At 35.8% G+C, this 12959-nt stretch overlaps 1 protein-coding gene across 3 annotated transcripts in view; it reads left to right on the plus strand.

Moving 5' to 3' along the window:
• TMEM117 (transmembrane protein 117) overlaps positions 1-12959 on the plus strand; it is a 627686-nt gene that overhangs the window by 499948 nt on the left and 114779 nt on the right. The gene's annotated exons all lie outside the window — the stretch shown is intronic.

Consider the following 12959-nt stretch of genomic DNA (forward strand, 5'->3'; position numbering starts at 1 on the left):
AAGGAATTAAACAAATTAGAAATCCCATTCAGATGGGATGCTCCAACGGGCATAATTTTGAAATATCAGGGGGAAAGACACCGACTGAATACTGTTGAAAAAGCGGAATATTTCTATTATAATGTTTTCAAGGAGAGATCACCATCGCCACGTTCATCTACTGTATTGGAGATAAAGGAGAGTGAGAAGGAGAAGCAACCCAGCAAGAGTTGGAAGTGCAGCTTAAGCAGATTGAATTAGACCCAACAGAAGCGCAGGGTGCTGTAGGAGGTTTTTTGGAGGAACCCCTCTCCAATTCTGACTACAAGAGATGTGGCATTGGACCTAGAGCGTATGGCTGAAGCTAAAGACCAGCGAATAACTCGTGCAGTTTCAAAACAAATTAAAGAAAAACAATTGCAAGAAAGAGCTATGGCACAACAATATAAAAAAGGAACTAAGAGTACTACAGAACAAAGGGAAGCCATGGGGAGAGCAAAGTCGGTGGACCATCAATTGTATTGATATTGGAGGGACAGAAATTTATCAACAAAAATTAATTAAAGAAGTTTTTGTAGATTACTATACTAAATTATATGCTAAAGAAGACATACAGAATGGACTTATAGAAAAATATCTAGAAAATAAAAGAATTACAAAAGTTACTAATCAACAAAAGGAAAGACTGAATCATCCTATAACAGCTGAGGAGATAATTGCAGCAATAAAACAACTGAAAACTGCCAAAGCTCCAGGAACAGATGGCTTGACTGCAGTGTATTATAAAACTTTACAAGCAGAAATGGTGGAACAACTTAGAGACTTATTTTGTAATATACAACGAGGGGGTAAAATACCCCCATCATGGAAAACAGCTTATATCTCTTTGATACCAAAAGAGCAAGCAGGTCCTAAAAAACCGGAAAATTATAGGCCAATATCTCTTCTGAATAATGACTACAAAATTTATGCAAAAGTATTAGCCAACAGGTTGATGCCAGTAATTAAAGAGGTGATTCATGATGATCAAGCGGGATTTATAGAGGGTAGATACATGAAGGACAATGTAAGGCAAGTGATAGATTTATTGGAATATCTTGAGAAGAATAAACAGATCCCTGCAGTGCTGGCTTTTTTGGATGCGGAGAAAGCCTTTGATAGAGTGGATTGGAATTTTCTATTAAAGACTTTGGAAAAAATGGATTTTGGGGATCAATTTATACTGGCGGTTTCAGCAATTTACCAAGAGCAAAAGGCACAGATTATCATTAATGGAAGTTTGACAACAGACTTTAAAATTGAAAAAGGTACAAGACAAGGTTGTCCGTTATCCCCTTTGTTATTTATTTTAACATTAGAAGTCTTGTTGAACACAATAAGGGATTCGACCAGCTTGAAAGGTATAGTGATAAGGCAAGAAGATTACAGAATAAGGGCATTTGCAGATGATCTGGTTGTTACCCTAACGCAGCCGGTGGAATCAATAATCCTGATGAAAGACATTATAAAAGATTATGGTACAGTATCAGGATTTAGACTGAACCAGAAAAAAACTAAACTGATAGTCAAAAATATGACACAAGATCGAAAACATGAACTTGAAAAGAGGGCAGGTTTTGAGATTGTTTCAAAGGTTAAATACCTAGGAGTTCAGGTTGCAGAATCTAATATGAAACTGATTCAAAATAATTATGAGGTGTTGTGGCGAGAGGTACAAAAAGATATGGAGACATGGAAAAAACTGCAGCTTTCTTTACTTGGAAGAATAGCAGCAGTGAAGATGAACATTTTGCCAAGATTTCTTTTTTTGTTCCAAATGATTCCAGTGCTTAAAAGTGATAAACAACTGAAAGAGTGGCAAACTGGAGTGAATAAGTTTGTCTGGAACGAGAAAAAACTGAGAGTTAAATTGAAAATTATGCAAGATGTTCCGGAAAGGGGAGGTCTAAAACTTCCAAACCTACAGTTATATTATGAAGCAGCAGCTTTGACTCAAGCAAGCGATTGGTTTGGAAGGAAAAAGACTGGAATATTGAATATAGAAAGTTTTGATCTCGAATTTGGTTGGCACGCTTACTTGTTTTATGAAAACAAAGTGGATAAAGTATTTAAAAGTCATATACTTAAAGATTCTCTGATGAGAGTATGGAAGAAGCACCGAATCAAATGGGATTATAAAATACCGTTGTGGCTGGATCTTGGTCATATTATTTGGAATACAAATATAATGTCACTTGGGGGTTTTTTATATAAAGAGGTTCTTTTTACAGATGTGGGCAGATGGCAACTGAAGACATTAGAGACACTGTTGGGCGAAGGGATTAACTTAACCTGGTTACAATACAATCAACTTCAACTGAGATGGAAAGAGGACCAAAAAACTGGTATTATGTTGCATGAGGAAGAGTTGGTTAGACATATAAAAGAGAAAGGTCCAATGCATATCAAAAGGCTATATAATGTTTTGTTAGAAAGGGACTCAGAAACTGAATTGGTTAAAGATTGCATGATTAAATGGGCACAGAATTTTGCAGAACCAGTAATGTTGGAAACGTGGGAGAAAATATGGGTTCAGAATGTTAAATTTACGCAATCTCAGAATTTGAGGGAAAATTTTTATAAGATGTTTTAGAGATGGCATTTAGATCCCAAGAAATTATCCTGTATGTATCCTAATGTTCAGCCAAAATGTTGGAGATGTGATTGTTTAGATGCTACATATTATCATGTTTGGTGGAATTGTAAGAAAGTTAAGGCTTTTTGGATAAAAATATGGTGGGTTATGCAGAATATTTTGAAGAAAAAAATTCCATTTTCTCCACAATTGTTTTTATTGGGTATAGTAAAGGGTTTTACACAGGATGAAATTAAGTTGATATTGTACATGATAACTGCAGCGAGATTATTGATAGGTAAATATTGGAAAAATGAAGCTTTACCCACTATCGAAGAATGGACTTTGAAGATGGCCAGTTTTGCCGAGATGGCGAAGATTTCAGCATATTTAAAAGATCGCTCACAAGAGACTTATGAATGGGAATGGAACAAATGGATAGATTATGTGCAGAACAAATATCAAGTTAGAAAGTACCAAATAGTTTTTCATTGAAAGTATTATATAAAAATAGAAATGTATGAAAACTGTGAAGATAAAAACTTTTTTAAGGGGGTCTGAGGGGTTCAAGTTTTATAAAAAGGGGATTTTGATGGGATTATATTTTGTGGAAGTCAGGGGGGAGGGTTAGGGGGGTTTGGGGTGGTTAGGGTGGGGTGTGGGGCTGGGATGGGGGGGGAAATGGGGTGAAAATGTAATTGTAAAACTTTTGCAATAAAAAAATAAAATAAAAAATTGGCCACATTACACTCCCCCAAGCCATGCCCACAGAACCGATAGTAACAAATTTTAGATTTCACCCCTGTATCAAACCCTATATAAACTTTATGTTCTAGACTGCATGTTAGATAATGTTATGTTCTAGACTGCATGTTAGATAATAGCATAAATAAGATGTATTGCTAGTGTGATAAGTTTCTCATATTCCTATGGTGATTCTCTTGAAAATGTTTTGCTATTGCATAAGAAATACAGTTGATGTTCCAAAAATATTGATCGGCCTCCTCAGTCCTTGAAATGTTCCGTATCCTTGCTCTGGCTTTTTATTCCCTTGCTGTCAGTACAGCTGAATATGAGATACCCCCGTGGTTATTCTTTCTCATTAACTCTTAAGATTTATTGAACAACTATGAGTAAAATTGTTGAAAAAATGGATTTCTTCTGCTTTTGTTTCTGTTTTGTCATAGTACATGTACAAGACATTATAACATCTTTCTGTAATATGACAAATTCTCAGTTATGGCATAATGTAGTCCAGATTGAAAGCAGATGAGTGGGTGGGGGGTGTGTCACTGCTCAGATATTTCTATGGAGTAAAACCTTTTGTCTTTTCCAATGCATTTCCACTGTAACTATTAGTTATTGAACCAATTTCTATTATAGAAAACAGAAATGTTACAAAAATGCTTTTTTTCTGAACTTTGGTTGAATGAGAGAAAAAAAGTCCAAAAGCATAAATGTCACTTTTAAATGCTTATGTTCCTTTTATTCCCATTCCCTACCTGGGTATAAATTTATGTATACAAGGTACCTTCTGAGAATCTACTTTGTACAGCTGCGATGAAACACAAGATAAAAAAATACCCATATATTATCCTATGCAGCACTGAATATCATTATACTGAAGGTGTAAAATGCTATTGTCCGCTATCACTATTATTACTAAATCATTCTTTTGACTATGAAAAATGAAGTCCCCACCATATGACTTTGAAGGTATTGAGTTGAGGGAGAAACTTCATTTGAAAATCTTCGGCTTTGTTGCACCCTCCCTCCCTCTCTCTCTTATTGCACAAGGTAAGTCTTACGTTTAATTGCATTTTTGAGTGATGTTTGTACAGCACAGTTGTTATTCATTTAGATATTTATCCAGGATGTATGACTAAGATGACTCATCTTATTTACAAGGTGGCTTTGGTAAGTACCTGCTCTCCAGTTGTTTAACTTGCTGGGTACTACCGTGGGTTCTCACCTTGGCATATACTGTTCTGAAACAACTTTTTTTGGTGTGACAGTCGATGCTTGCTGTTGAAACTCAGAATGTGTGGAATGTTGGTGGCCTTATGATAAATCATGGATTCTAGGCTGAGAATACTCTTGCAAACAGCAGTGCTGAATCATCAGTCTGGATAAGTTACAAAAGATAAAGGGGCAGGAATATGTTATTATATAGGTTATTATAACCTTTCTAAAGGTTATTGCTAGGAAGTAAGAGATGGGATGGTAAATGATCAGATGAGAAGAATATATTAACATTTACATTCAGTAGACTGATCCAACACTTCAGCTGGAATTGCCAATTCATCCCTCTCTGATCTGATGATTGGGGCCAGAATACCTATCTCCTGAGCTTCCATTGTTGGTCAGGTTTTTCATGTAATAAGAAATTTAATTGAATATACAGTATATACCACTGGTACCTGATCTCATCTGATCTACAATAGCAATTAACAGAAGCCAGTTGTCTGACAAAACTGTTACCAGGCCTAGGCACCACAAAAATTTTAAATTGGCAGATTTTTTAAAGATATCACTTTATATGCTGTCAAGATTATCTTGCTATTCCATTCTTTGCTTTCAGTTTTCTCTTTTAAACAATTTTCTTTTTTTCTTTTTTTTTAAATAAATTTTTATTTGAGTATCAATATTAAAAAAAATAACGTAACATATACACAACAAACATTTATACAACATATAAACAAAAAGATTATGTTTCCTTCTTAAGCATTTTTTCAAAGTGACATTCTACTTATAATATATTTCTTCACCTCTCCTTTGTCTAATAACATTTCTTTTAAAAAATGGTAATATTTTCCCCTATATTTTTTGTTTATTTCTCATTTTAACCAATTATACCAATTATTCCATATTTTGTAATAATTAAATCTTCTCTTTCTTGTATTTCTTTGGTTAACCTATCCATTTCAGCGCATTCTAAAAAAAATTCTATTAATTCTGTTTCATTTGGTGTTCTTTCTTGCTTCCAATTTTTTACGTAAATTATTCTTGCAGCTGTTAGTATGTGAATTGTGAGATATTTGATATCTTTAGGATATGATTTATTAAAAATTCCTAATAAAGATATTTCTGGTTCTTTTTCTATCTGTGTTTCTGTTATTTGTTCCAACCATTTTTTAATGTTGGACCAAAATTTCTTTGCTGCCGGGCATGTCCTCCATAAATGATAGAAGGTTCCTTGTGTTCCTTACACTTCCAGCAGATCGGGCTATTTTTAGGCTGTATTTTTGTCAGTCTGGTTGGAGACATGTGCCACCTATAAAACATTTTCAGTTGGTTTTCTTTATACGCCGCTGCTTTCATTAATTTTATGTTTACCTGCCAGAGCTTTTCCCATTTTTCCAAAGGTATTGTATGTTTGATGTTTTGAGCCCATTTAATCGTTTCTGTGACTGTCTCTTCTTCCATTTTGTAGCGTAGAAGAAATTTATAGATTTTACTAATTAATTTGTTTTCTGAGTCTAATATAATTTTATCTATTTCTTGTTTTTGGTTATGAATTTCATATGTTTTTATATGTTCTCTGTATTTAGATTGTATTTGAGTGTAAGTCCACCAGTCTATTTCTCTGTTTAAGTCTATCTCCAATTGTTGTTTTGTCTTTGAATTGCCTTGATAGTCAATTATATCTTTATATCTAATTATTTTTGTCTTGTCTGTTAGATTAGGGTGTCTAATTGATTCTACCGGCGATAACCAATTTGGTATCTTCATATAATGCTGTTTTTTAATTTTAAGCCAAGTTTGTAGTAATGAGTTTCTTATTGTGTGTCTTTTAAAATATGAGTGTGATTTGTATTTTTCATCTCACATAAAAGAGTGCCAGCCAATTTGGAGTTCGTGTCCCTCAATTGTTAAAGTTCTAGAGTCCTTTAGTTCTATCCAGTCTTTAACCCACGATAATATTGCTGCTTGATAGTATACCTCCCAGTCTGGGAGTGCAGCTCCTCCTCTATCTTTTGTATCCTGAAGCAGCTTAAATTTTATTTGTGGCCTTTTCCCTTGCCATATAAATTTAGATGTCATTTTATTCAGTTTTTCAAAAAATGATTTATCGATTTTTATTGGGGTAACCTGAAACAAATATAAAAATTTAGGTAAAATAGTCATTTTAATGGCCGAAATTCTTCCTAAGCGTGAGACATGTAAATTTTCCCATTTTTCTAAATCTTTCTTTGTTTGTTCTAGTAGTTTATCATAATTATTTTCTTTAATTGCTGACGTTCTTGTGGATAACCAAATTCCTAGATATTTTATTTTTTTCATTGTTTGGATTTGTATATTATCTGTCAATTCTTTTGTTTGAGTTTCCCTTAGCTTTTTTACAATTAGTTTCGATTTACTTTTATTGATTTTTAGTCCGGCCACTTCTCCAAATTCTTCTATTTTTTGGAACAGATTAGGTATAGATTCCATAGGATTTCTATTAAAAACACTAAGTCATCAGCAAAGGCCTGGGCTTTGTATTCTTCTTTATTGATCTTTAAACCTTCAATTCCTTGATCTTCTCTGATTTTTTTCAGCAGGACTTCCAATGATAGAATGTACAGTAAGAGAGAAAGTGGGCAGCCTTGTCTGACTCAATTTGTTATATTAAATTTATCTGTTATGTCATCATTCATAATTATCTTTGCTGATTAGTTGGTATAGATTTCTGCTATAATTTTTCCAAATTTTCCCCCAATTTTCATATTTTGTAATTGTTCAATCATAAATTTCCAATTTTGGTTATCGAAAGCTTTTTGGACATCAAGAAAAACCAACGCAGCCTGCTTCTTCGGATGTGATTCATAGTATTCTAAAGTATTAAGTACTATTCTCATATTGTTCTTTATTTGGCATCCCGGCAGAAATCCATTTTGGTCTGGGTGTATATATGTATTTAGTACTGATTTAATCCTTTCGGCCAGAATTGCTGCAAATATTTTGTAGTCGGCATTCAGTAATGAGATAGGTCTGTAGTTTTGAATTAACTGGAGGTCTGTATCTTCTTTTGGAATGATTGTTATTATTGCTTCTGTCCATGATTTTGGTATTTTGGCTTTCTCCATGGCTTCATTGTATAATCGCAACATATTTTCTCCCAGTACTTCTTGCATTGTTTTATATATTTCTACCAGTAGCCCATCGGGTCCCGGTGTTTTGTTATTTTTTTGCTTTTTCAGTACTTCGTCTAATTCTAATTTAGTTATTGGCCTATTGAGGATTTCTCTTTGTTCTTCTGTGATTTTTGGCATTCCAGATTTTTTTATGTACTGTTTTATCTTGTCTTCCTCTATTTCTTCTTGATTATATAAATTCGCATAAAATTTCTTAATAATTTCTTTTTTGGCCTCTTTGCTATGTTGGATTTCTCCATTATTGTCTCTCAGTTGGTATATCATTCTTTTGTTCTGTTCTTTCTTCAGTTTATAAGCTAACCATCTGCCCGTTTTATTTGCGTATTCGAAATAGTTTTGTTTTGCCATTTTTATTTTTTGGGCTAATTCTGTTTGATTTATCAAATTCAATTTATGCTTAGTCATTTTCCATTCTTCCTTTATTATTTTGTCCTGGGGCTTTTCCTGCAGTTTTTGTTCTATTTGTTTTAGGTCTTTCTCTAATTTCTCTAATTGTTTTTTCTTCTCTTTATTTTTTTTCCTCGTATATGCTAATACTAGGCCCCTTATATATGCTTTTAGGGTATCCCATGTATTTTGTAAAGAGGTTTCCTCAATTTTATTTATCTGAAAGAATATTTTTATTTCCTTTTCTAACATCAAATTAAATTCTTTTTCTTTACATATTCTTTGATTCATTGTCCATCTCTTACGTCTTCTTTCCCCTTTCCAGTTTATAGTGGATTATGATCTGCCCATTGGTTTGTGCCTATCTCAATTTTTTCTACCTCTACTTTGATATTTGGGGTCATCCATGCCATGTCTAGTCTTGACCAGGAATTATGCGGATGAGAATAAAAAGTATATTGGGCCTCCTCTTCATGTGTTTCCCTCCATACATCTGTCAAATTTAGTTCATCAGCCATATTAAAGAATTCTTTTGGAAGTATTTCCTTTTTCCTTTGTTTTTTTTTTGTTTTTTTTTTGTCAGTTTTGTAGTCCTTATTTGCATTTACTATTGCATTATAATCCCCTATTACACAAATATCTTCATATTCAAACTCTACTAATTTTATGTGTAGGTCTTTTAAAAAAATCCTGTAGTTTTTGATTAGGTGCATAGATTACTACAATTAACATTTTCCTCTTTCCTATTTCTAATTCTACCATCACCACTCTACCATGCTCATCAGTATAAACTAATTTAGATTGTATTTTTTCTTTTACGTAAATCACTACACCTTTTTTCTTTTTTTGGGCCAGGGATGAGTATAATTTTCCTAGTTTGGGGTTTTCTAGAATTTTCTGATAGTCTTTTTGAATGTGTACTTCTTGCAGACATATCACATCTGCTTCTAATTTTTGTAATTTTGTGAAAATTTGATTCCTTTTCTTTGGAGCATTTAATCCATTAATGTTTACTGAAAAGAGTTTGATTGGTTCATCCATTGCCTATCATATCTGTCTTTTTGTGTTTCTTGTTTCCATCCGTGTCTTTGCCTTTGAACCTTCTCTCTCCTCTCTCTCTTTTTCTTGCCTCTGTCTTATTTCTTTTTCTTTTTTTTTATTTGTTTCTATTAGTTCTTCTTCTTGACTTCTACTATCTGTTTCCTCCTTGCTTTCCTGCTCTTCCTCTAGTCTAAAGTGTGTGTTATGAAATTCTCTTGCTTTTTCTAGAGTGTCTATTTTATATTTTTTATCTTCCCACATAATTGTTTTTTGTTGTAAAGGGGAGGGAGTCATTACTATGGTATTTGTTGTAGGTTTTTTCCCTGTTTTTGTTATAGTGGATGTTGTAGACATTTTCAATATTCATGTAAAGCTTTCCAGCCTTAACATCAATTTTTAGGTTATTCCTTGGTATCTCTTTTCCCCTCCGTACACCACTTATACTCCAAACAACTTATTTATATTATATTATATTGCCAATTACCCCACTTAAGCAATTAATTCCTACTCACAATACAAATCAATTTACTTATAATTATTTCATCAGTCACGGTTTTTAGTTTTAGTTTTCTTAATTTTCTAATTAGCAATCTCTTTAATCACTCCCTATATCAATCAGTCTATCTCAAAAATATAGTCAACTCATTTGCTATTTTGTATTAAAGTTCCAATCATTCACTTTAACAATAATTCCTTATCTTTTTGTGAAATTTGTAATTTCACAATACAATTTATAGCTATAAAAATATTATTACTTATATAATTCTTTTAGATGTTAAACGTATTGGCTAATTAAATAGTTCAAAATTAATAATTCACTTCCCTCTTAGCTTAATTTTTATTTCTTTGGCCTTTTGTTTGTCTTTTTCTTTTACCTCTCTTCTTCAGTTCGTTTACAGTCATTAAAACGCGATCTGTGTCCATCTCAGTCCTTTTTACTTGTCTCGATATTCGACTCTCTGCATTCAGTTTTCAGGTCTTTTTAAACTTAAGTTATTATTATCCAAATTTATTATAAATCCAAAGTCCAAACAAGTCTTCTGTGTCCGCGAACTCCGCCACTTAGTCCTTAGTCCTTTCACTCCGCTTCCGGTATTTCAGCCTCTGCGCTCAGTTTTCCAATTTTTTTTGAGTTTAAATCAATTGTAAATCCCGAGTTCAAACAGATTGTCTATATTCACAGAATCCACAAACTGCTCCCTCTGCTCATGCATAAAAATCTGCTCTCACACCACTTCCTTCATCTGTTTCAAGCGCTATTTCTCCTTCGCTTATATTAGCTTAGTCATTTTATGTGTTCTTCCTCTTACGTGCTGTGATTATTTCCTTTTTTTCTTTTCCTCTTCTTTTTATTGAAAAGTTTTACAAAAAAAAAAGAATTTTTCCCCCTCAATATTCCCCCCACCCTTTCCCTCTCCTCCCCCCCAGACTTCCCAGAGCAAAATACAGGGTATTTCAATTAACAATCATAAGCTAAATTAACCTATCTATCCTCAGACTACTAAATCCCCCCCTGAAACCTTAACTCCACTATAGATAACATAATACTTCTAATACTTAACGTTCATTCATAAGCTATTTGTTGTAGCGCGGGAATAACGAGAGGCACAAGCAGGCTAGTGACAACAGCTCTTTAATTCAGGGTGAGACTTCAGCAAAGGAACACAGGCAACAGCCCTCTTTATATACTTTTCAGGGGTAACCGTTAACCAATCACAATTCACAGAGCATTTGAATTTCCCGCACAAAATAGATACATACATAACACCCCTCCACTCCCAGAAGGCACTTATCCTATCTATTTACTTATTTATATACAAAATCACGCAGGTGACCAGGGCGTGTCTTTACTCTGGTTGACCTGCGCAGTTCAGTTGCTGGAGAGGCGTCAAGCCAGTCAGAGGGACCTCCCGTCTCTCCTGGCTCCGCCATTGGAACCTCCTGGATTTCTCCAGAGGCGTGGTTATCTCCGGCTGGGAGTGTCGACTCGCTGGGGCAGCGCTGGAACTCTGGCTTGCCTGATAAATATTCCAGTTTACTCGGGCTTGAGATATCTGTTTCAGGGAAACTTTGGGAGTTAGGATTTACCGTGTTGGGGTTTTTGTAATGCAAATGTTTACGCAATTGGTCTATGTGTCTTCTCCAAATTTTTCCATGCTCTACATCTACCGTGTATGATTTTGGACCGGTGATTCCTATGATAATTCCCTTGATCCACCATGGGCCGTTGGCATAGTTTCTGGCGAATACCGGGGTTCCGATTTGGAATTGCCTTAATCCTCCCCCTTCCCCTTTGTAATTATCTGAGGAGTAATTTGGGTGTAAACAATCGAGAATGCATCTGAGCTTTTGGCCCATTCAGAGCTTGGCTGGGCTGCGTCCCGTGAAAGCGCACGGGGTTGCATTTTGTATTGCTAAGAATTGATCTATTCTAGCTTGCCAATCTCCTGCATCGAGCCGGGACACAGCTTCCTTGGCCGTTCTTACAAATCTCTCTGCAAGGCCATTCGAAGCCGGATGAAAAGGGGTAGATAATGCATGTCGTATGCCTAACTTGGCCAGAGATCCCTCGAATTGGGTTGCTGTGAATTGGGGGCCATTATCCGAAACCAGGGTGTCTGGCTGTCCATGAGTTGCAAAAAGTTTCCTGAGGACTTTAATTACGGCCTCAGAAGTTGTCGAGGGCATCAAAACAATCTCTAGCCACTTAGAAAAGGCATCTACAATTATGAGGAAATTCTGGCCACGGAATGGGCCTGCGAAATCGATATGGATCCTTCCCATGGTCCCTTTGGTTTTTCCCATTCTCTAACGGGAGCTATAGGGGGATCCGGGCGGGACTCCTGGCAGGGCCTGCACTTCCCCATCCACTCAGTGACATCTTGGTCGAGATGTGGCCACCACACATAGCTTCGAGCTAGGCCTTTCATTCGAACAATACCAGGGTGGCCTTTGTGCAGCATTTCCAAAACTCTATGCCTTAACTGAGAAGGAATGACCACCCTGTCTCCCCACAGTAAGCAACCCCCCAATATTGACAGCTCATTTTTTTTTATTAAAATACAATTGAAAATCCCCACTGTCTACCTTGGTAGGCCAACCCCACATTACCCAGCCCATTACAGTGTGCAATACAGAGTCTTTGGCAGAAGCCTTCGCCATTTCGCCAGAAGAAATGGGGCCCGGGGACACAATATCAATCAGTAGCACCAGGGCTTCCGGAGTCAGGTTCTCTAATATTTCGGGCAAGGGGCATCAGCTGAGGGCATCAGCATGGTCCAGGGTTCGGCCCGGTCGGTGGAACAGTTTGTATGAATAGGCAGCCAGGAAAATGGACCATCTAGTCATCCAGGGGGAGAGTGCAGCCGGGGTCAGCTTGTCACCAGCCAAAAGTCCCAAAAGAGGCTGATGGTCTGTAATAAGTTCAAAAGTCCAGCCAAACAAATACTCGTGAAATTTTTTGACCCCCGCTACAGCCACTAATGCCTCCCTGTCCAGCTGGCTATAATTTCTTTCTGCACTAGACAAAGTGCGAGAGTAATATGCAATGGGCGCCTCTAACCCATTCGGTAGTCTATGGCTCAACACAGCGCCCACACCAAAAGGGGACGTGTCGCACACAAGTACGAGAGGCAGTTCTGAATTGTACTGTATTAAAAAGCTGTCCTTGGACAAAAGTCTTTTAACGGCCCTAAATGCAGCTGCTTCTGGTTTGCCCCACACCCAGGGAACGTTTTTTCCTAAGAGTCTATGTAGTGGCTCTGCAATGGTGGCTTTGTCCTTTAAAAAACATTGTGTAA

The sequence above is a fragment of the Pantherophis guttatus genome, chromosome 7, assembly GCF_059756535.1.
Source record: "Pantherophis guttatus breed Tessera chromosome 7, ASM5975653v1, whole genome shotgun sequence".
NCBI lineage: Eukaryota > Metazoa > Chordata > Lepidosauria > Squamata > Colubridae > Pantherophis > Pantherophis guttatus.